At 40.8% G+C, this 25,691-nt stretch overlaps 1 protein-coding gene across 2 annotated transcripts in view; it reads left to right on the forward strand.

The window, feature by feature from the left end:
* Positions 1-23,460: 23,460 nt before the first annotated feature.
* The window catches only part of SOX13 (SRY-box transcription factor 13), a 75,352-nt gene continuing 73,121 nt past the window's right edge, over positions 23,461-25,691 (forward strand). The window contains exon 1 of one of the 2 annotated variants that reach the window (XM_023501894.2): positions 23,461-24,351. The gene's annotated coding sequence lies outside the window, so the exon portion shown is untranslated. The remainder of the gene's footprint in view (positions 24,352-25,691) is intronic. The other variant, XM_003767607.4, reaches the window with a different exon arrangement.

The following is a 25,691-nucleotide window of genomic DNA, read 5'->3' on the forward strand; positions in this document are numbered from 1 at the left end:
GTACCTACTGACAGACATAACCTCAGAGGCATTGTGGGTTTGGTTCCAGACTTCCACAATAAAGTGAATATCTCAATAAGGTGAGTCACATGAATTTTTTGGTTTTCCATTGCATATAAAAGTTATGCTTACACTCTAATCTATTAAGTGTGCAATAGTATTATGTCTAAAAAATGTACATAACTTAATTTAAAAATATTTTATTGTTAAAATGCTAACCATGATCTTAGTTTTCAATGACTCATAATCTTTTTGCTAGTGAAAGTTTTGTCTCATGTTGATGGTTGCTGACTGATCTGGATGGTGGTCGTTGAAGGCTGGGGTGGGAAATAAGACAATGAAGTTTGCCATATTGACTTATGTTAATAAATGAAATATTCTTACAGCATTATTTAATCTTTACCTAGCTCCAGTTTTTATTTCCTTTCACAGAAACAGCTGGAGACCTTTGTAAGGTTATTAACTGGTCTAATTTTAATATTGTTGTGTCTTGAAGAAGAGGGAGGCCTGAGGAGTGGGAAAGAGACTGGAACAGCCCGTTGTGGAGCAATCAGAACACACCAATATTTATTAAGTTCATATTTTAGATGGGTGTGATTCATGGCACCTCAAAACAATTAAATAGTAACATCCAAGACCACTGATCACAGATCACCATAACAGAGATGATAATAATAATGAAAAAGTTTGAAATATTGTAAGAGTCATCAGAATGTGATACAGAGACCCAGTGGGAGCATAGGGTGTTGGAAAACTGGTGCTGATGGATTTGCTTAATACAGGATTGCCACAAACCTTTAAATTGTAAAATAACAATAAAAATAAAGAATGCTATATCTAAGAAAAACAATAAAGCAAAGCACAATAAAATATGACATCGGGGAAGTGAATTGGCCTTTTCATCTTAAGGTTTTTCCCAGGTCTCACTTGGACTGAGACAACACCCAATCAGTGATTAACCAACTAAGTGGTTGGTTGTTGTTCATTCTCAAAGAGGACCTAAAATAACATCACTATGTTAGAGTCGAGTTACTGTGAGTCTGACTGTGGCTGATCAGACCAATATGAGCTTGGAGAGCTCTGCCACAGGTCAGACACAAATAATCCCGATGAACATTTGGGGTGGATTCTCTAACTTTGTGCATCTCATATTTTTTCTGAGCTAATTTAATTCTGCTTTGCTCGTGGAATGTAGTACCTTCTCTGATGAGGGCACGCCGTGCTGGGCAGTCCTGTGCCAGTATGTCCCATGTCCTATAATCAATTATAATGTTCTTTTTAAAAATTTTTTTAAAGCTTTTTATTTTCAAAACATATGCATGGATAATTTGACAACATTGACCCTTCCATAGCCTTGTATTTCAGATTTTCTTCTTCCTCCCACCCCCTCTCCAGATGGCAAGCAATCCAATATGTGTTAAACATATTAGAATATGTGTTAAACCCAATATTTATACAATAAATGAAAATTGAAGGTTTCAGAATTTCCTGAATAAGGATGTGACTTCCCAAAAGATCAATGGGAGATGATTTGCCCTTGAATAATGCTGCTTATCTCATCCTCAGAGGATGGGCCTTCTTTCTAAACTCCTTAGAGCCTGGGAGACCCTGCTCTCTCTTCTTTTGCAGATCAAAGGGTTGAGGTTTTCAGTGATTATTTTACACAATTTTTACAGAGTTCACCCGCATCAGAAGTGAATTGGTTTCTTGGCCTGGAGCTAGTATATTTGTCCAGGTTTAACAGGCTAGGTAAGAAATGAAGTAAAGAATGGATGGCCTCTTTTACCTAAACTAAAAAAACAAAAATCAATGTGTGTGTGGGGGGGGAGATTCTCAGGGTTTCTGGGCAAAAAAACAGAAACAATTTCTATTTACAACCCTCTGAGACACTGAGACCCAAATGTCAATGGTCATTGAAATACTACAAAAAGAAAAAGGCCCTGCTTTCAAGGGGCTTACATTCTAATGAGAAGGAAATTGTCTCATCCTATAATGGGAGAAGATAAAGAACTGTATCCTAGGCTGAAGTAAGAAAATTTGACAGGCCATGGGTGACAGGAACTTTACTTTGTGAGAGCTTGTTTCTCAACCTCAAGCTTCAAGTCACTTAAGATAGGGGGTCCCCCTAAAAATGGTTTAGGAAATAGGAATGGAGTCTTCTTTCCTCTCTAATTCAGAGCCTATCAGGATGACTTCAGAGCAGGAATTATTGATATCTGTTTATAAGCTTGTTTGTTTAATATTTTGGTAACTTTCAAAATAATCCTATGTATCCTTTGTAATCCTATGGATTTTATTTTATGCATTATTTTGAGAAGGGGCCCAAAGGCTTCACTAGGTTGCTTAATGGGTAATTGATACACAAAAAGTTAAGGATTGTTGCCTTAGAAATGCTGATGCCTTTTAGAGCCCTTATCAAGAACGGCTTTTAATTTTCAGCTGTCTGGAGGGAGATCACAGGAAAAGAAAGGATAAGATGGAAAGATATCAAGTCAAAATTAGGATCTGAAAGTTGAAAAGATTACATAGAGACCGCCTAATTTAAATATCTTTGTTTTTATGAGAAAGATCCAGACTTTAAATCTTAAAGTACTTTATAAATGTCAGATATTACTTTTTTTTCCCCCAGACCTAGGATTTCATTGGGAGTTCCCAGTGAGAAACGCCCTTTACCAATTCAGATCAGCATCTAATCTACAACTTAGACATTGTCTGGGGGAATTTAGAAGTTAAGTGATTTGCCAGGGGTCTCACAGCCATTACCTGAGGCAGGATATAAATGCTATTTTCCTTCTAAACCAGTTCTCTATTTGTTATAACACGCTGCTTCTCACAGATGGTGACAAGAGATGATCATATTTATTAATAATACAATTATTATAAGCCAGTAATTATAATCATTATTATTGTCCTATTATTTTGTTATTATGCTTTAATGTCATTATAAAATTATATATTATAATCATTACTGTCCTGTTATCATTAGATTGTTAATAAATCCAATCCTCTCTTATCTCTATTATCATCTCATTGATTTTTGTAGATAGGTACTGTATGGACCAGTGCAACGGGAAATGTGTCCTGGGCTTGGTGCCACAGGGCATGGATTTGAATCCTGATCCCATCATTGAATGCCTAACTACACAGACAAGCCCCTTCTGATGTCTGGGACTCTATAAAATGAGGGATACATTAGATGATTCCCTAAGGTTCCTTCTGGCTCTAAATTCTATGGCTGCCCAAATGTTTCTTTGTAGTCTGAAAGGACAATGTCAATTAACTTTGCTACATTCTCCTGAGTGAGTGATTCTACCTCTGAGGGCCTTTGTCTATTCATTAATAAAATGGGGCTAGGGTAACTAGGGGGGTGAAGATGGAGCTCTCTGAGAAGTTGGAGGTTGGAGGCTATTAAAATAAATTCAACTAAATAGCCTTTATTCATTCATTCAGAATTTTAAAAAAATTTTTCTTTAAACATCAAAGTTTGCAGTATAATAAAACAAAAGATTCAAGACGAATCATTTCTTCATTGTTTTTAAAATTTAGTGCCTTCTGTGTTTGAGGCTCTGCTGGGGAAACAAAGATAACAAAAAACAGTCCCTTCCCCAAGAAGATTATGTGGTGAATGCAATTTGTAAACCGGTAAAAAATATATTTAACATTTGCACAATATATGTTATGATTGATTATTCATTCTTCATTATGATTGATTTCCTTTGTATAATTCAATATATTTTATTTTATGCATTTAAAAATGTTATTTTGAGAAGGGGTCCAAAGACTACACCAAACTGTGCAAGAGGATTTTGACACACAAAAAGTTAAGGAATATACCTACTTACCTATACACACACCTACATGCATATGCACATATTAAGGAATATATACCAGTGTGTATATGTATGTGTGTGTGTGTATAGACACAATTATTTGAAGAGAAAGCATGCAGATTAGGAAGATGAGGGAAAGTTCTTGCAGAAAGTCTGGAAGCAAGAAAGGAATGTACAGAAGCAGAGGTGAGGAGGGAGTTCATTCCAGAAAGGGAGAATCAGTCTGTTCAAAGACACTGAAAGGGAAGATAGCCTATTTGCTATTCTCTAAACTCAATAAACTAATTTGACTGCAATAGTATGTAGAGAAAAATAACGTGACCTGAGCCTGGAAAAAATATATTGGAATTATTTTGTGATGATTTTGAATCCTGGGTAAAATAATCTATATTCTATCATAGATGCAATAGGGAGCCATTAAGAGTTTTAGGAAGGGGAAGGGGGGAATGGTGTGAGGAGTGTGTATGTGACACGTCCAGACTTGTGCTTTTAAAAGATTATTTTTTTTGGCAGCTGGATGGAAAATGGCTTGGCAAGGGGTGATGCTGGAGGGTGGGAGTCTAATTAAGACACTGCTGCAGTAATGAAGGCAAGAGATGATGAGGGCCTGAGCTAGAGTGTGGGTTGTGGGAGGAAGGGACAAAAGCAAGATGAGTTGGGGAACTAGAATCAACAAGAAGTGTTAACTCATGGGATAACAAGAGAGAGGGGTTTGACTGACTAGAGTGATCTTAGGTTCCAAACCTGAGTGATTAGAACAATTTTGCACCAACAAAGAAGTTTGGAAGAAGAGGCCCTAGGGGAGAAATTTAGTTTAAGAGAGAAAGGGGGAGGAATTAAATAATTACATAGTGCTTATTATGAGCCAGATATTGTGCTAAACACTTTACAAATATTATCTCATCTGATCCTCCTAACAACCCTGAGGTCCTCTTTTTACAACTGAGGAAACAGAGGCAAACAGAATTTAAATGACCCACTCAGTTAAGTGTTTGAGGCTAGACTTGAAGTTGGGTCTTCTTGATTCCAGGTTCAGTTTTATCCATTGGGCCACTAAGTCACCCCAAGATTTTATAAATATCAAGTTGGAGACGTCCAACTTGAAGCTTGTGAGGGATACTTGGAGCTCAGAAAGAGGGATTAAGACTGTATATGTGGATCTATTCTGGGATAATTTTATCTTTTCTGCACAGATTATTCAAATTTCTCTGGATAATGAGCTCTCTCCTACTATAGAACTTTCAACACTGTTCTACCTGTTCTGCTCCCTTTTGGGTACCACCAGTTATTCTTATGTCCAGTTTCCCAATTTGGTTATGTATTTCTTCCTGTTGAATGGCAGTCCCCTCCCTTTCTATCCCTGTTTTTCTAAGTCTGATCCATTCATTTTTCAAAGCCTATCTTTAGTCTCTTGAAGCTTCTTCCCTATCTTACAGTTTTAGCCCCCACTGTTTCTGCCATCCTGCGTCCTGAACTACCATCCATCTGTGTCACATTTCCATTCACCAACATTTAACAAGTATAGGAACCTATTTGAGATGCTGGGGACACAAAGATGGAAAAATATTTCAGTTCCTGCCTTCAAGAGGCTAATGATTTAATAATGGGGATATTATGAAGGCAGGTAAGTATGATACAAAATAGACTATTAGGACAAATAATCAAAAGACTTGGGGTCGAAAAGGAACTTAGAGATACTATTTCTGAGGTTCTTAGTTTAAGATCTGTGAACTTTTTCTTAATAGTTTGATAAGTGAATTTCAGTGTCATCGGTTTCCTTTGTAATTCTTTGTATTTTGTCTTGTGCCTCTAAAAAACATTCTGAGAAGGGGTCCATAAACCCCATCAGACTATCTAAAGGATCCAGGACTAAAGAGCTCTGACAGGTTCTAGTCTGTTGTGGGTTTTGTTTTTGTTTTTGTTTTTTTAAACAGACAAGGAAAGGAAAGACCTGGACAAAAGACTAGGGTTACCTGGGAAGACCTGATGGAGGAAGTGTTAAATGAGCTGGGCCTTTGCAGAAAATAAGGATTTCAAGTATTTCCCAAGATGAGGAGGAAATGATTTCTAGGCATAGGGTGACTGTGCAAATAAAGGGAAGGAAATGATTAGAAAGGGTAGAAAGAACTAACAGTACAGATTGACTAGATTATAGAATATATGAAAAGCAATTGCTTGAAATAAGACTGAAAGGGTAGAATGGAGACAGATTAATGGGCCTTCTAAACTTGATGAAGGAATGCTATTTTATCTTTGGGCTATAGGGAAGTTTCTTGAGCAAGGGAGTAGTACATTTTACCTTTCGTGGTAGTAAAAAGGAAGCATTAGCTATCATCTCAACCTCGGATACTCAGTCCAGTATACTGGCTTTGACAGTTGATAGTTAGATATCTCCAAAATTAGATAGTCTCTTGTCTTCTCCTTTTTGCCCCTGGAATAACCATTGGAGATGAGGATGGGGATTAAGTGGTAAGCACTACTGGGAAACTGGGCCCTTTTGTTATGAAACTAGGGGATGAAGGCACAGACTGGCCAAAGGGATTGTTTTCCTTCATGCTCCAGGAGGTTGCCTAGCCATGGAGGTAGGAAAAAGAAAACTGTTTAACATCTTAAATGTTTAGAATGATTTTCTTCCAAAGAGTTCCAAGCACACAGTATTTTTGATCTTATCTTTGTAGTGCCCTAAGGGAGATGGGAATGGGATGTCCTCTATAAGACAGATGAGGCACAAATAGTTAAGGGACTTAGTGAAGGTCATATGGCAAGTAAAGGCACAGCCCAGATGAAAAGCCAGATTATGATAGTAATTCTGAACCTTGCAGCCGCCCCCTTCTCAGGGTGGGGTCCTGTGACCCCGGAGAGGTGGGTGGGGAGTCACAGGACCTCCCTGCGGTTTGCCCAGACGGAACCCACATCTCTGTTTCCCAGCTCTCCCAGTGTTAGACCACACACCAGCCAGCCTGCTTCCCTTAGGGGAGCCAGCCCAACTGGCTTCCCTTTGGTGCCATGCCAACTGCAGAGCTCATTAGCAGGTCTGCTTCCAGGTAGATCCACCAGCACGGTCATTAAAGTCATAAAGGAGACCCCAAATGTCAGGGGGTTGGCTGGGTCCTCTCCCTTCATTGTACTCCGTTCCAGCGGGGTCCGGAATGGGCCCTGAAACAATGCCCCACTTCCTCCCAGGAAGCCGGAGGCCCATGCCGGCCTCCCCGGTCTGCCCACGTGCTCCAGCCAAGCCATTGTCTCCGAGTCTGAGCGCCCGGCCATTCCCATGACCAGGGTAATTGCATCCTCGGCAATGACCACATTTGGCCGAGCCAGGGGTCAGGGCAGAGAGCCACTGACGGCTAACCTCAATTGCCTTTCCCACCTGTCCCTGGTCAAGGAGAGAGGGGCCCAGCTGAGAATCAGGATGCTTGAGTGGTGGGCTGGCTGCTTCTGCTGACTTGCTCCTCCTCCCATAGAAACAAGGCAGGTAGGTCGGAAGAAGAAGGGGGGTAAGGGGTGAATTGTCTGTGATTTGCTGTGTGGTCCTAAGCAAAACACTCCATCCTTGGGCCCCCATTTACACTTTGTGCATTTCTGTGGAAAGACCCCAAGGTAGCTTAAAAGAGACAATGTGTTTGTGTTCTCATAGGTCAAACTTTTTCCGATGGAAGAATTTTTTGTCCTGGGGTGAATAAGGTCTAGTTTCATGACTATATATCATTGGGAGGGGGTGGGGGGGGGGGGCAGAACAGTGCCTTCATTGATACAAATAATTTCCAAAGAGGAAACTACCTTTATTAACGCAGGGTTGCCTGGGGCCTTGAGAGATGAAGTGAATTGCTTAGAGTTGGTGTGGGATGGGGGATTTGAATCCTTCTCAAGACTCCAAGGCTGGCCTTCTATCTACTTGAGATCCATTATACTTTCCACTAGTGATATCACAATATAATCCTTGCTTGGAAGAGTCACTAGCCAAGGAAGTATGAGAAAAACTCATCCTGATGCTTTCTACCTTGAAAAGGTGGGAAGACATCTTCTGAAACATTATTGAACCCTAAACAAAACTAGAAGGAGTCTCCAGGGCCCAACGTCCATACTCATTTTCCAGATGAGAAAACTGAGGACTTAGGAATTGGAGGGGTAGGTAGCAAGGGTCAGAAGTGGACTTCTTGTAACTTCATCATGATGAGAGTAGGGGGTGGCGTGGAGCTGGGAAAGAATCGAGGGGGTCACAGTGAAACTCGGTGGTCTCTAAGGGGTAACCCATACTCTTCCCACTGACTGAAGTTTGGCGTCAAGATCACAGATTCAGATCCAGCCTCAGTTCTGTCCTATCTGTGTGACTGTGGTCAGACCCTGAGGCCCATTGTAGTGCCCGTGGTCCTCTGACTTCGGACCCCTAGAGGAGCTTTAGAACACGGCCCTTCATGGCATTTACAAGACCCACCCCTGGCCCTGCTGGCCCACGAGGTAAGAAGTAGAGAAGGTAAGGTGCCAGAGCACTCTGTGTGGAGTCTCTCCCTCTTGCCAAGACTGAACTAAAACTGGTGCTGTTGCTGTATTTTGTTGGGGGCCAACTCAGCAACAAACACAACTTGCAAAGACTCCCCAGCTTTAGCCCGGGGCCCTTGGGAATAGAGTGAGACACAAACAACAACTGGGTAGATCAGGGGCAGCTGGGGAGAAGAGGGAGAATGTTGGGAAGGGTGTGGTTTCTTTGAGGCTAGTAGAGAAAAGGCCAAGGTCTGGGATCCTTGGCTGTAACAAAGGGAGGTCTTTGTGGATCAAAGAAGAGTCTGAAAGTTGAAAAAGATAAGGAGTGATTCAGCAGATGAGAGGGGGAAAGGATGGATCAGCCTCACGTTCTTAAGAACTCCCTCCTTCCTCTCCCTTAGAAAGCCAGGAGACACTTAGCTTCCAGGAGTGAGGTCTGGGTTTAAGTTCTAACACTCTCAGCCTCCAGCACCCATCACTCACTTATAGGAGACCAAGCCATCTCTTCTGGGGATACTACAGAGGCTATTCGGCTAGAAGTTGCATCCGAGCAGTATGAAACAGAGGCAAGAGTGAACTTCAAATTCTGATTCTGATATATTAGCCAAGGACCCTAATTTACCGTCTTTAAAATGGGGATGATGATAATACTTGTACTGCCTACCTTAAAGGGTTGCTGGGGTTGGCTCTTTTAATTGCTATCATTATTATTATGACAGATATATTTTCAGAGCTTTCCAGGGGAGCAGCAAGAAAGCTCAGAAGGAATCCTTGGCCAGATTTTAAGACTCCTATACGTTAGGCTGAGGAGATAACAACAGGTGACTCTGCCTCCGAAGAAGACCCAGAATTTGGGGAGCAGGTCAAGTCACACATCTTGCTATCTTCAGTCTCCTTCCTTAAGGCCAGTTTTCTTCTAAAAGAGGTTTTCACAGTTACTTTGCAGCCCTAGGGCATCGCTGGATGAAAAGTGGTTATTTGGGTCCCTCCTACCAGGGATCAGGATTGGCCCTCCAAGTTGACAGTTACTTCCATTCTGTTGGGCACAATTTACCAGTTAGGAATTGGGTCAGACTATAGAGGTGATTTTTAAAGATTCACTGGGAATCCAAGAAGGGTTTGAGCCCTGCCTGGCCCTGGCTCTCACTATCTATATGACCTCTTTAACAAATCACTTCTTGAGGTTCAGCTTCCCCCTTGATCAAATGGACAGTATTTGTATTTCTTGTATTACTCCCCTCCTGGGGGTAACTTGAAAATCGTAGATAAAGAAGCCACAGTGACTTTAGAGAGCACCTATCTCTCTCCTTTTCAGTTGAGGAAACTCAAACTTTTCTTTTTTTTTTTTAATTGAAATTTTTTATTTTCAAAACATATGCAAGGATAATTTTTTTGTTTTTTTAACATTGATCCTTGAAAAACCTTGTGAAACTCTAACTTTTCACTTGAGAGATGAAGGCCTGAGTTCAAATGCAGCCTTAAACACTTGCTGTGTGTGAACTTGGGAAAATCATTTAACTGATGTTTGCCTCAGTTTTTCCATCTCTAAAAGAGGAATAATAATAATAGCACTTATCTCCCAAGGTTGTTGTGAAGATGCAATGAGATAAATAATTGTAAAGTACTTAACATAATGCTTGGCACATAGTAAGAACCATATAAATGTTAACTATTATTATTATTATTAAAGAGATTTGCTCAAGCCCACACAGGTAGTTAGTAAAAAGTTATTGAGAGAAAACAGGGAAAATGTCTTTTGACTTTTTGTATCTCTCCCAAACTGAGTTCTTCAGAGCTCTTTTCAGGTGTTCTGTACAATGAGTGAGATTTTTTATTTTTCCTCTTATATATGAGCTATTAAATTACATGAGTTTCAAAAATACTTACAGGTGGCACTTTTTTCCAGTATGAAAATAATTTTAATTTCCTTTATCTGACAGTACAATTTCCCAAATCTCCCTTTATCCCAGGGATATTCCACATCTCCTGACATAGGCTGACCAGAATTTATGGCTTTCTTGAAGTTAATTCAAACCTCCCAAGTATTCTGAGGCCAAATTAGGGTGGAAAGCAACTGAATTCAATTTTAATTAAACAAGTTGTGTGCCACTGGCTCTAAGAAGCCACAGAAGTTGGAAGGAGAGACCCCGTGTTCTATCTTAAGTGACACAAAGGTGCTTATGGGAGGAAAAGCTGTAGCACAGCATAGGGGAAGACTGAGGACAGGAGACTGGAGCAGTAAACAACTAAGGAAGTTAAGGGAAAAGCCTCAATAATGACTGCCGACCTCTGATGCTATAGGCAAGCTTGTGTAATGCTAAATAAAGGGTAACAGACCTCTCTGTCTGAAAACTATCTCATAGGAGGAAGAAATGACTCTAGTTATCTTGATCATTCTCTATCCCTTCTTTCGTCTCCTTACCTATTCTTGTGCCAGTCTCCATGCAGAAAAATAGGTTTCCCATCCCTAGTTTTATCCTATTCTCATCCTTCAGATATTTCTTAATCCTGGCCTGAATCTTCAGTTCCAGAGAGGTGATCGCTTTCGCTTTCTCTTCAAATTTCTCACATCACTTTGCCTAATCCTCTTTTATTCCTTTCATGTTCTCCCTGGAATCATTTGTGCACACGCCAGCCCCTTTTATTAGACTGTTAGCTTCCTGAGGACAGGAACTAGGTGTTTTTGTTTTTTTTTTTTTTAATTTTCACATCCCATTAACTGGTACGATGCTTTGCATATATAACAAGTGCTTAATCAATGTTTGTTCCAATGAATTGTTGAATGGTAGAAATATCATATTTAGTCTTAAGAAGAGAAAACTTTTGTAGGGGGCTGAAGGGGTAAGCAGAGCAATCCTGTGACAGTTACTTGATTTAATCTCAGTGGTAGATGTGCTAGAGCCAATTCTTATTGGTGGATTGATTTTTCAGGATGAACATTTATACCTTGAAAATCTGCAATGGCTACAAATCAAGACTTGATCTATTGCTTTGTTGATTGTTAACTTAAGAAAAGGGATGGAGGAAATGTTAGTTATGTAGATTAAATTTAAAGGTCGATGGGGAGTACATTTTTACTGTTATTTATGCAGCACACTGATGGGTACTCTTCTTAGCTGATTGAGAGACTACTTAGGAGCAGTACATGAGAATGTCAATGATGCTGACTTTGCCTGAAAATAAGGAAGATGAGCTTCCATTAGGAATGTCATAGGAAAAACCTCAGGTACAGGAGATAAAGCACCGGGCCTAGAGCCAAGTAGACTCGAATTCAAATCTAACCTTAGACACTAGCTATGTGATCTTAGGCAAGTCACTTAACTCTGTTTGCCTCAGTTTTCTCATCTGTAAAATGAGTTGGAGAAGGAAATGGCAAGCTACTCTTGTGTCTTTGCCAAGAAAACTCCAAACGGGGTCATGAAGAATCAGGCATGACTGTAAATCACTGAATAACAATAATAAAAGGGAAAAATCTTACATGAGACAAGAGGCTAAACTAGATGATCTGGGAAGGTCCTTTCCAACCCTAAGTTGTATTATTCTGTGGTTATTAAATGTCTGGAATAATGAATTGAAGTTCATGTAAAGTTCTGAAGAACTTACAAAATTACTTGACTTCAACATTTTTTTAATATAATAGATTTTGATTTTCAAAATACATGCCAAGATAGTTTTCAATATTTACCCTTGCAAAACCCTGTATTCTAAATTTTTCTCCATCTCTTTCCCCCCCACTTCCTCCCCTAGACAGAAAATAATCCCACATAGCAATATTTATTTATATAAAGTATAATACTAGATATTGGAGAAAAACAAAGAATTGCATATCTCCCCTCATGGAACTTACAGCCTAGCAGAAGAATAAAATATACCCAAAATAATATTACATGATGAGGGTCACAATGAGCCTCAGAATACAATATGGGGTGAGAGAAAGACAAGGGAATTGACAGCCTGAAAGAAAAAAAAATGTACAAAAAGAACTATTGGATGATTTTTTGGGGGGAGAAGGTAGCATTTGAGTTAAGGTAGATAATGACCAAGAGGAAATTCCACAGGCAAAGAGAAGATATTCAAGGATGTGGCAACTATGTAAGCAAAAATCACAAAAATGAGCAACCAAGTGACAGAGCAATGGATTAGGTCTGGGATACAGAATGTATGGAGAAATGTGAAATAAGGCTAGAAAGATAGAATAAGATAGCCTTGAATGCCAAAGCATTTGAGCTGCTTATAACAGTTAAATATGAAGTTTTTTGAGCAGAGAATAAATTACCTTTAGGTGAAGTTGGTATATTTTATTTCTTCCTAATCTTTTGAAAAGATCCATGAGGTAATTTGAGGGTGTGGGCGCAGGGGAGGTTTAGGTAACTTGGAGGTCTGGGCATTTACCCTGTTCAGATGGATGCTATTACCCAAAAAGACCTCACCCTTTCTTAGCCAGGCTGGGGAATGGGAATTAGAGCTGTTTTGTTCTTTTCATGCTGATGCAGGGGCTCAGGGCTCAGTGGATGTGTGGGAGGCTACATGTGCCTTCTCAGTACACCTCAAGAGAAAAAGGTGTGTGTTGGTGGGGGCAGTGGGGGTGTGCAGGCTTTAAAGAGAATTTCACTAACTCATTCCTTTTGTGGATCAAAGACTTGACTAATATAGGGAACACCTCCAGAGCAGGATGATCTGGAAGTCTTGTTGATTTGTCCATGGTTTGACCATCAGGAGCCCAGAGTAAGGATCTGAGGACTAATTCTTTGCTGAGTAGAATTTCTTTGGGAAAGAGAAGAAAAAGTGGGAAAAGGAAAGAAGGAAGGGGAAGATGCTGCAGACTATCCGGCTTAGTCCGTATCTGTGCTCTTCAGCTACCTGATGTCCCAGTTCTGAAAAGAACAGGATCCAGAGGCTTCCAGAATCTATCTGCCCCAGCCTATCTGGCCCAAACCCTGGGAGTGATAGGTGGGAAGGGTAGCAGAGTGGGGAGTAGAAGGGAAGGGAGAGAAAATGTGAGTTTTTTAGCAGCTTAGAATGTCCCTGGTCCAGACCCCTTTTCTCCCTTATCCCAGCTCCTCCTCCTCCTCCTCTTCCTCCTTCTCCTCTGTGGGCCCCCCCCCCCCCCGTTTCCATGGAAACCAGAACAAAGCCTCTCTTTCCCCTCTTTTCTGGATTGTTAATTGTCTTTACTCCATGGTGCCTTTGTTAATTGTTGCCTGTCCCTCCCAGGATGGGGAACTGGGTCTCCCCCAAGGCAAAGCAGAGGGAAAAATCAAACATGAAAGCTCAGGCCTCTGCTTTAGGAGGGAGGGAAAGGGGAGAGTCAAGACTGGGGTTCTCCAAACTGTCCAGACTCCTTATGCTTGCCAACTTCCCTCTTTACCTCAATTGCTTTTTACAACTCTTCCTCGCTGCGGTATATGCAGGTGAATTAAAGGGTCAGTGAGAATGGCTGGAAGAAAGAGAACCTAAAACCCAAAAAACACAATAGGCTTGCTGACAGTCCTTGCCTTATCTTTCCACACCAACCCCCTTCCCAAGTTAAACAGCTTTTTACTCACTGCCTTTCTTCCCCTGCCTTTAGGAGGCCCAATTTTGGACACAATAGAGAAAACTCCCAGGTAGAATGGCCCATTCTCTTCCCCATTCCAGTCCAGAGACCATTTTTGATACTATCCCAAAAACACAGTGGAGAAATATTAAAGAAACAGGAACGTGAAAGGAAAAGACAAAAGTGAATTGATATTTACTGGATACCTATTATAGGTCTATATGAACCAAAAGTCATAAGGAATGAAGTGTGCAGTGAGGTTCTGATTCAAGGAAATAATGATCCCCAGGAGGGACATGACTGGGATTTCTGACAGGATGGCAGGGTGAGACTGCTTGAAACCTCTGCAGAGGGTGGTTCTCAGGAGTTTGACCTAATTTGGATTTCAGACTGGACCACCTTCTCAAAAGGTGGGACCATGGAGGTAAACTGATCTCTCTCCGAACTTTCTGATTGCTTGCTTGCCTCAGGGATCAATTCTTCAGTTTCTCTTGGTCCAAAACATTCTGGTTCTCATCAATTCTATATATTCAAATATATATAATTTTAATTAGAATTACGTAAAAAGGTATAATTGGTTGGTATCAATCTAAACAGAACTATGCAATATGAATTCATTTTTGTTTTCTTAAAGAGATGCTCCTTTAGATGAGGCAATAGGACTTACACACAACATTTCAACATTAATTAGGCACCTACAGTGTATTAGGCATTGGGTTTAGTTAGGGAAAACAAAGAAGAAAAAAATGACAGTTCTATCCTGTCCTTCAAAAAGTTTATAATCTAGTCATTAGAGAATAGTGAAAGGTGGTATAATGGATACAAGTTTTATTTTGGAGTAAGGAAAAACCTGAGTTCAAATTTTGGCTCAGAAAATTATTAGCTGGGCAAGTCATTTAATTTCTCTCAACCTCATGGGGATCATAATAATACCTACTATCTCATAGCGTTGTCATGAGAATCAAATGAGATACTCTGTGTAAAATATCTTGCAAAGCTTAAAACTAACTGCTATTATTATTGTTGTTGTTGTTAAATCTCTGAGTATGTCGAACAAACTGTAGGAATTCCAGAAAGGAAGATTATTAGGTTAAGATCACCCTGAAAGGTTTCATAGAGCAGGGGATACTTCATTATTATTATTTTATTTTTTATTGATATCGTTGGCTTTTACATCCTCTTAATATCCATGTCCCTTCTTAGTACACCCCAGGGACTCATCTTTTATAACAAGGAATAAAAAAGAGATTTTTCTAGAATGAAAAAGCATTTTAACAAAATTGGCTTAAACATAAAATCAAATTTGTTTGCTCGTGCAATGCTCCACAAGCAAAGTCCCTGATCTCTATAGAGAAATCAGGATTTGGCCCCTTATAATGATGACACAGTGTTCGCTTTTGATTTTTGCCACTCTTGTTTCCCAGGGGACAATTTAGTTAGGTCATTTGGATAGAATATGGCTTAATATGGAATGGTAGAAACATTCTAACACGGCACTTTAAGGTTTGTAGAGTTCTCTTCCCCACAACAAGCCTGCAGTTTGGCAGTACAAAATATGTCCATTTTATAGTTGAGGAAAGTGTGGCTCAAGGTAGGAGAAATGAAATATTTAAGACTCCGAAGCTAATATATGTCAGAGTCCCAATGGGAAACCAAGTCCACTGACTCAAGGGCAGCAATCTTTGCCCTACATCAAGGTAATTCCCACAGTGAATGAACAGTATACATAAAACAACAGAGGTGGGAATTCACACAACAGACACACACAAATCTGGTGTAGAGTGGTTTGATTTCTACTAGGAATAGAGAGTTAAGATAGCGTGGTGAAAACACAGAAGCATGGATTGCTGATTTGGAGCTGGAAGAGATAGTAAAGGCCTCTCATTTACAGATAAAGAAACCTGCTAGACTGTTTAAGTAACTCATTCAAATGCACACAGGAAGCATGAGCAGATTTGAATTCAGTTCTCAGGCTTAAAATCCATTATGTGTATGAACCTTTAGTGAACATTACTTCTACTCCTCTGTGGCAGAAATAAGGAAATAGGTTTAAATTGCACATGTTTAATTTATATCACATTGTTTTCTGTCTTGGGGAAGGGGTAGGTAAGGGAGGGAGGGAGGGAGAAAAATTTATAACACAAAATTTTATAGAAGCAAATGTTGAAAACTATATGTGTATTTAGAAAATAAAATACTATTGAAAAAAATTTTTTAAAAAGTTTGTATCAGAAGAGGACGAGGAGGAGAAACAAAGGGAAATATCCCATTTATGTAATGCTATTAGCAAAATACTTTACATCTATTATCTCATTTAATCCTGACAACAATCTTTAAGTTGGGTACCAGGGTTATTTTCATTTTATATATGATAAAACAGCAGACTTAATTAAGTTATTTACCTAGAGTCATGCAAGTGCTAGTTAGTATTAGGGGCCAGAGATTCTAGATGGGAAGAACAATGCGAAAGCCACTGTATCACAGAGTGTAGGAGGGGCAATAATTGTACAAGGAAATCAGAAAGAAAAGTTTAGGCCAGATTGTAAAGGACTTTAAAACTAAAAGAGCAAGTTTCTTTTTCATCAAGAGGCAATGGGAGAGTGACATAAATCTCTGCTTAAGGTGTAGATTATATTGGAGTAGGAAGGGGATTTGAGACAGGGAGGCCAATTAAGAGACTTTTAATAGTCTAGGTGAGAGATAATGAGAAGCTAAATGAAGATGATGGCTGTGTAGTTAGAGATGAAGAGTTAGATTGGAGGTTTGTAGTGAAGTAGAAACAGAAAACTTGTCCAAATGATTGATCTGTAGAGTGAAGGAGAGTGAGAAATCAAGAAAAATAATGAGCTCGGGAATCTGGGAGCCTGGAGACATGGTAGTGCCCTCAATAGCAATAAAGTTTAGAAAATGGGTACATTTGTGGGGGGGGCGGAGAAGAAATAGTGTGCCCTTTTTGGACACGTGACATCCAGTTTGAAATATCCAGTAAACAGTGATGCCATGGAGAAGCTCAGGTCTGAGTCAGATGCATAGAGATGATAATTAAACACCTGGGAGATGATGAGTTATCAAGAGACAGAATATGGAAGAGAAGAGGGTCCAGGATTCAGCTCTGGAAAACACCTAAGTTAGGGGGCTTGATATGGATTAGGAGCCAATAGAAGGAGATGGAGGAAAAATTGACCCAGTATCAGGAAAATCATGGGAGAGTATTTTCATGAAAACCTGGAGAAGGTAAAGTATCCCAGAGGAGAGAATGGTCAACAGTGTCACATATAACATACATGATAAGTAAAGAAAAACCTTCTAAATAACTAGATATATACAAGATGTATATATAGGCAGATAGTAATCTGAAAGGTAAAGGCATTAGTGGAAGTGAGAGGAGGAGAAAAGGGAAGTACATTGTCCAGAATAAGCTTCCTCCAGAAAAATCGGATCTGAACTAGGTATTAAAAGAAAGTGGAAAAACCAAGAAAAGGAGGTGATGGAGCAGAGATAAAACATCTGGTACAGAGAGGGGCGAATGGACCAGTGCAGTTAGATAGTAGAATATCTGGAGGAGATTAAAGTATTATGAATGGGATGTTTATAGAAACTCTTTTGGTAGTGGCAAAGAACTGGAGCTTACAGGGATCCTCATCAATTGGGGAATGGCTGAATAAGTTATAACATAAGTTATTAGAAAAAAGGGGAAAAGAGAAAGTTACATGATAGATTTACACAGTAGATTTGCAGTTTCATGTGCAATCATCTTTTTTATTGTATGGTATGGAAATTCTTGTTTTGTTCTGTGAATTGAAAATAAAATAAATTTTTAAAAAAGGAGACTGGAAAGGTAGGAAGGACCTAGATTATAAAGAAATTTAAGTGCCATACAAAAGATTTTATATTTGATCCTGGAAGAAATAGGAGGCATTGAAGTTTTTTGAGTAGAGAGGGTATGATGGCAGTTACAAGGTCAGATTTTAGAAAAATCATTTTGCCAACTGAACAGTGGATAAATTGAAGTGAGGATGGATTTGAGACAGGAAGAACAAAGAAAAGGCCATTGTAATTGCCAAGTGTGAGGTGATTTGGAACTGGATGAGAGTAGAATCTGTTTGAGTAGAGTAGGGAGTATATACCAGAGACACAGTGAAGGTAGAAATGACCAAATTTGGCAAAGGGATAGGTTATAAAGTGAACCATAGTAGGGAATCCAGGTTGACATTGAGATTGTTGCCTAAAGTGACAGGAAAGGTAGAGGTACTTTCAAATATAATAGAGAAATTTGGAAGAAAGGGTTTTGGGGAAAAAATAATGAGTCTCTTTTGGCCATGTTGAATTTGAGATGACTAAATAACTAATCCAGTTCTAGACGTCTGAAAGGCAGATGGTGATTTGGTTCTATAGTTCAGGAAAGAGATTAGGATTGAATGTATACATTTGGGACATACATACGGGCATCACGATAATTACTGAACATATAGAAGCGGGTGAAATCATCAAGTCTAATAGTATATAAAGAGTGAAAAGAGAAAGAGCCCAAGACAGAGCTTCAGGGCCACCCACAGTTCGTGAACATGATGTGAATAAAGAACTAGCAAAAGAGACTGAGAAACTAGGCAGACAGGAAAGAGGAAAATCAGAAGAAAATAGTGTCATCATAAGCCTAGAAAAGAGAGATTGCCTAGGAGGACAAGGTAATCAACAAGATCAAATGTTGCCCAGAGATCAAGAAGGATGGGGATTAAGAAAAGATCATTAGATATGGTGATTAAAAGATAATTGATAACTTTGGAGAGAAAAGTTTTAAGTAAATGATGAAGTCAGAAGCTAAATCACATAGAGGACTTGGGGGAAAAATGAGAGGAGAGGAAGTGAACGAAGTATATGTTAGACAAAGATATTTGATATTAGGTTGAAAGAATGGTAGAGACTGCAGAAGTTTATTTTTTATTTTTGTTAAAGGACAGGAGAAACACACACACACACACACACACACACACACACACACACACATTTGAAAGCAGTAGGAAAGAAACCAGTAAAAAGAAAAAAAAAAATGATGGTTAGAGAGAAGGGATGCTTGAGAGGGCAGTGTATTGAAGAAGGGAGGGGATGGGCTCAAGGGAATAGATAGAGGGCTGGCCTTGGTAAAAGGAAGGGCCACCTCATTATCGGAGACTGGAGGAAAACAAAAGTGAGTGGTGATGATGTCAAGGAATAGGACAGTAGGTGAAGGGACTTCGTGGGAGGCTTAAAGATCGAAGAAAAGATTTCAAATAGATTTTGTGGGGATTGAGATAGTGAATCAATTAGGGACGAATAAAAGAACTGCCTTGCTGCAGTAAGCAGCAGCAGATGAGGTTAGATGACATAATTTTGTAGCATACCCAGTCTTTACAATTGTGTGATTTCCTCCAGCTGGGTTCCCAACTGCAAGTCCAGTATTTTATCTATTTGACTATACTGCCTTTCTGATTCAAAGAGATGGTCAGATCTAGTGGAATGGACACTGGCAAGGGGTGTGGACATGAAGGTACTTGTCTTGTCCTTGCTTCAAGTAAGCTATATTATCTTTATGAGGGCATTTAACCTTTTGGGCCTCAGTTGCCTCTTCTGTAAAATGAGAAACTTGAAAGTCTTGGATTTAAAATTCATGAAATTTGGATGGGGGAAAAACATTTACATCTTTATTTTCACTTACCTCTAACTGAAATTTAGAATATCCTTCAATTATTATAGAAACATTGTTCTGCATATTTAACATGTATAGGTCTACCTGCCATCTAGGGGAGGGGGGGAGGGGGGAAAGAGGGGAAAAGTTGGAACAGAAGGAAAAACAAACAAATAAAACAAAAACCATTGTTCTGAGAAGAAATCTATAGGCTTTGTTAGATTACCTAAGGGAAAAAAAAAAAAAAGATGAAGAACCCTTAAAGTACATGATCTTTTATCTCACTGAAGTTGTGTAAATGTAATGAATGTAGTATGCCAAGTGTCCCTTGGGGAGAATCCAAATAGCCCTTCTTTATGCTAGGAGAATTTAGGGAAAATTTGGAAGAAGAAATGATAAGCTCCATTTTTTTTTCCTGCTCTTTTTTCATCTATAGCAATCTTCCCTCAACTCCCATGTTTTCTAGAAAAGACAATACCCTCCTCTTTATTTCCTCTCCTACAGTCACCCAAATGTACTCAGTAAACTCTGGACCATAGTAGATATCGTCTTAAAAACAGAGACAGAGCTACAATAACTCCTATGGAGTCCCACCTAGTCTTGTACTTTCCTTAAGGCTTTAAGTCTCTTCTGACAATCCCTTAGATTGTGAAAATAGGTAGAGATTGCAGCTAAGAGGCTGTTGGACCCCACAGTGGCAATGTTCATCCTAAAAAGTAGCTTCATATCCAAATTGTACCATTCCTATATGACCTTGGGCAAGGCATTCAGTCTGTTTTCTCATCTTTTTAATTTTTAAAAATTTCTTTTTTTCCTCAATAGTATTTTAGTTTATCAATTACATATAAACATAGTTTTCAATATTCATTTAAAATTTTTAATTTAATATTTTTTCCCTGTTATGTGTAGAACAATTTTTACCACTTGTTTTTAAAACTTTGAGTTTCAGATTCTCTCCCTTCCTCTCTTTTCCCCCTTTGAGAAGGCACATATAAAATTATACAAAATATTTCCATAAAAGTCATTAACATTCATTTACAAATTTATTCAATAGTATTTATTTTCTAATCACATATAAAGAGTTTTTAACATTCATTTTTATAAGATTTTGAGTTGCAAATTTTTTTTCTCCTTCCCTTTTTCACCTGCCCCCTCCCCGAAGCAGCACGCAATCTGATATAGATTATACTTGTACAATTATTTTAAACATTTTCTTATTAGTCATTTTGTGAAAGAACAATCAGAACAAAAGGGAAAACGCATAAGAAAGAAAAAGCAAACCAAAAAAAGGTGGAAATGGTATGCTTTGATTCACATTCAATCTCTATATCTCTTTCTGAATGCTAAAGGCATTTTCCATCCCAAATCTATTGGAATTGTCTTGGATCACTGTATTACTGAGAAGTTTCTCACCTTTTTAGAGACAACTACAGGCCAGTGGATAAAGTACTGGATCTAACTTTAAATTCAGTCTCAGACTAATCTTGTGACCCAGAGCAAGTCATTTTACTTTGGTTTGCCTCATTTTCCTCAGCTATAAAATAGGAATCATAATAGTACCTATTTTTCAGGGTTGTTATGAGGATTGAATAAGATAACATCAGTCCCTTAGCAGAGTAAATTTTTGTTGTTGTTCAGTGGTAACACTTCACACCCTCATTCTTGGTAAAGATGCTGGAATGGTTTACCATTTCCTTCTCCAACTCATTTAACAGGTGAGGAAACTGAGGCAAGCAAGTTAAGTGACTTGCCCAGGGTTATACAGCTAGTAAGTATCTGAGGCCAGATTTGAACTTGGAATGAATCTTCCTGACTCCAGGCAGCCTCTACTTTACCACCTAGCTGCTTAGCTGAGTAAATAGTAGGCACAAAATATATATTTATCCTCCCTCATCTTAAAATATAGGATTTGAACTAGATGACTTCAGGGGTCCTTTTAGCTCCAAACATTATTCTGTTTTCTATCAGTCCTTCTTAAGCTTTTTCTGCCTTTTTCACCTGAGAAACTTTTACATGACCCCAAGTATGTAGGTAAACAAAATAGGTATACAAATCAAATATTTATTGATAATCACAATTTTGCAACCTTTACATTCAATTACAAGACCCCATATGGAGTCTTGAATCATAGTTTTTAAGAATCTAGAATCTAAATCATGATTTCATAGCCTTAGTATAACAGAAATACTTTTGGATAATATATCAGAAGATGGTTATAGTGTGGTGGACTTGGGATTGAATATTCACCCTATGATCTTCACTTCTTTAGGCTCAGTGTCCTTATCCATAAAATGCTGTGTTAGATGACTTCAAGGTCCTTTCCAAAGATCTTGGCCCTCCAAGAAGAACAAAGCCAAGAGCTACATATCTAAAGAGTTTAGACTACTCTCCATTCACCACCTGGAGATATCTCTAGCCCAACCTCTCTCCTCCTGAGATACCATTTTCCCTTTTTACCCAGCTTACCCACCTGTTCTAGGAAAGTCATTTATACTTTGTATGAACTAAATTTCCTCTTGTTATCATTCTCAAATGTATTTACAAGTAGGCTGGGCTAATAATCATGATTTTGTTAAAGTTGGTCAAGGGAATTTAAGACTCAGTCAAAGAATGTTAGATCTGAGAAACTTTCCCTGGGAGCTCTAAAGGCTCCCTAAATGACCTAGGGAAGATATTTAATCTTTTTTTTTTCTTTTGCTAATCTTTCCCATTCTACTGGGAAGTTTGCATAGTTTGTGAGGATTTTGCAGGTATGGAGGTAAGGTAGACACATGGGCTCCTCATCGTTTGCACCAGGTATTCTGTGCCTTTTAATTAGGATTCAATTCAATTCATAGGATCCTAGATTTAGAGTAGGAAGGGACCCAGCCCCCTCAGGAAACTGAGGCACAGAGAGATTGTGACTGGCTTAGTTCACACAGCCAGAAAATGTCTGAATCAGGATTTGAACTGAGGTCTTTCTTCAAACTGACTGCCACATCCACAATATTCAACAAATAATTCGAGTGGTTAGTATATTCTAAATAGGAAGATAGTAATCTCCTACCGAGGAACCCAGAGGATGCAACATGTAGTCAAATTATTAAATATTTAAAATACACAGGGGAATAGAAAGTAGTTTCAGGAGAATGAGAGCATTAAATGGGGGGAGGTCCTCTTGTGGGAAGTAGCACTTGGACTGTGCTCTTGAAAGAAGAGAATAACCTGGTAATGGGTGATGTTAAGAAAGCGTCCTCACCCATCATCCTAAAAGAGGTTCTCTGCTTATGTCCTGCCAGTCTTTATCTGCCAAGCTTCTTCTACCCCTCTTTCCTCTTCCCCTCCTACAGTCCCCAATGGAAGCTGAAGAGGGTCGGGAGAATAACAACTCAAAATAGCCAAGCATTTAATGAGATAATGTATTTGTAATACTTTGTAGACCTTTAAAGATGTTGTTGTTGTCTAAAAGGCAGGAAAATAGGTCCAGGGAGAGCAGTAAGCGATGTTGAGAAAGGAGAGCCATGGGTTTCCCTGAATAACTAGGAAGGGTCTTTATTATGAGCTGCTATCCCTGTCTTCGGAGCAAAGAGCAGGAGGAAACGATGGGCTGACTCGATTGATTTTTAAAATGGCAGCAAGAGGGAGTTGGGTTAGACCTAAAGAGCGTTCCTGGCTGTGAGGAAGATTAGTTTTCCTTTGAGAGGTTCTGGGATCTTTGTCCAAGGAGGAGGAAGCTTGCAAATCTAAAAATGAACAGCCACCTTCTTGAACATAGCCTGGAGAGAGGACTTCGGATCTAGCTCTAAGAACCTCGGATTTGATGAAGAAACGAACACCTGTACCTGCCGAGTGGGGAAAAGGGGGAGTCATCCGACCTAGTTTCCTCCTTTCTCTTTCTTTCCTCCCCCACCCTCCTCCGCCCCCTATCACCCGGGGCAACCTCGGCTCTGCCCCTTTAAACAGAGGTTTCCTGTCCAGCCAGCTGCGAGATGCCTAGATGGACAGGGCGAGAGGGGGAGCTCTGTCTCTCTGTCCCTCCCTCTCTACCCTCCCTCCCTTCCTCCCGGCTCTCTGTCTCCCTCCCTCTTTCTCCTCGGAAGCTGAAGAGCCGGTGAGGCGGTGGAAGCAGCAGCTTCAGCAACAGCAGCAGCAGCCACAGCCGCCGAAGCAGTAGCTGCAGTCGCAAGCAGCTCTCTCCTTCCTTCTTTCCCTCCTTTCCTCCCTCCCTCCCGTGTTGTGTGACGTGGGGTGGCAGAGAGAGAGAGAGAGAGATCAGGAGAGAGACGGTTCTTGGACTTAGACCGAGAAAGGAGCGAACCCTGAGATCAGGACTCTGGGCTCGGAACTCCAAGACGCCGGGAGCCGAAGGCAGGAAGGGAGGGAGGGAGCGAGCGAGCGAGTGGCGATCACAGCAGCTCAGCTGAGGCAGAGCCCCTGGGCAGAGAGATTAAAGGGGGATCCAGGATCCGGACAGCCCTCAGGAGCAGCCAGGAGCCAGTAGAGCGCGGGCTCCTGAGCTCTGGGGACCCGAAGGCAGAGATCCCAGCCTGGGAAACAGGCAGACAGCCGGTAGCCGTCGACAGACGTCAGTCTCCCGCCGGGGAGCTTTGGACCCTGGGACCAACGACGCCGGCAGCCTGGAGAACAGGGAGCTGGCGAGTGAGCGTCCCTTGATCTAGATCTAATCGGAGGAGCAGCACCCCTCACCCCACCTCCCCCACTCAACCCTCTCCATATCCCTCCCCGCTTCTGGACGTGGTGGGGGGCATGTGAGCTGAAAGCCGCGGCAACTGGCGAGATCATTCCGAGGGAGAAACCCTGCCCCAGTGAAGGACGGAGCTGGAGCCGGAGCCGGGAGAGTAGTAAGTGCACCCTGCCCTGCCCTGCCATGCCCTGTCCTTTGGAAGCACCACCCCCAGCCCTTCAGTCCGCTCCTCTGCCCCCCACACAGCTCAGCCCCGGCTTACTCCTCTGAGTACCCCGCTTCCTCTCAGACACCTGAAGTTTGACAGACACATTTACATGTTTTGGGGGACACTCCAGTTCTTGTCTCTACCGAGTTTTTATGTGCTTGTAAAGTTTTCTAGGGTACCCACCGGTCCCCAGAAGTGGCGTCCACCCCTACTTCTTTGCCCCTCAGGCAGTGCCAGTTCTAGATATGGTGCTCATTACGATCTGATCCTAGTTCTCCATCCCTGGGGAGAGGGAGACGAGAAGATGACTCCGGAGCCGCTTGGTTGGGGGCCAGGTTGTATGTGAAGATGAAGGGAAGCAGGGCGGCCAGTTCAGTCTCTCTATGCCTTCCTAACTCCCCCATCTGCCTAGCGTCTGTCTGGCTTCTCTTTGCCTGATAACTGACCCGGGCCCCTGTCTCGCCAACCAGTCTGTGAGGCTCAGTCACAATGATTTCCTAGCGGGAAGAGATGGTGTGTATGTGTATGTGTATGTGTGTGTGAGTGAGTGTGAGTGTGAGTATGAGTGAGCGTGACATAACCCATACACATAACCCCCAGGAATTGTCCCTAGATACTGGGATATCAATCCAACCCTTCCCTCTCAGCTCCCTCCCTCCCTCCCTCTCTTCCTCCCCACCCCAATCCAATCAGCCCTAGGTTCATTCCCAAGAGGAGATGGGGGAGGCGGCATCCTGTTTGTGTCTTAATTCTGCTGTTTCTCTAGCTCTCCCCCCCACCCTACACTCACAACCCCCCCCCCCCATTATTTTTTTTAAATTCGGGGATACATGAGGTGAATTTTCTTGTCCCGATCTTGCAAAATAAAAGTCTAGGGAAGGGGATGGTCCCATTCTCAGCGGCTCGCCATTGTTTTCATACAAAGTGTATTCAACATATAAATACACACACCACACACGTGTCTCGGGCTGGATCTGCCCAGGGGTTGGGGGATTCTCCCAGTGGCTAGTGTGGCATTCTCCCTCTGTTGCTCATCTTGGGGATGGGGTAAGCATAGGAAGATGTCGTAGAGTTGTGAATGTGCTCGGGCTTGTTGTCCGTGGAGCGGGGCAGGGGAATGAGTTTTGAATTTAGGGGAGGTAGCTTTCTGGGAAGACCCTGCGCTCGACCCAGTGGTTCCGCTTCTGACCCCAAAGGAATTGGCAGCGGCTTCAGAATTCCGCCAGACCTCTTGGCAAAGGCCCCCACGACATCAGTCTAGGGAGGAAGCTGGAAGTTTTCCTGGGAAG

Source organism: Sarcophilus harrisii, chromosome 4 (genome assembly GCF_902635505.1).
Source record: "Sarcophilus harrisii chromosome 4, mSarHar1.11, whole genome shotgun sequence".
In the NCBI taxonomy this organism is placed as follows: domain Eukaryota; kingdom Metazoa; phylum Chordata; class Mammalia; order Dasyuromorphia; family Dasyuridae; genus Sarcophilus; species Sarcophilus harrisii.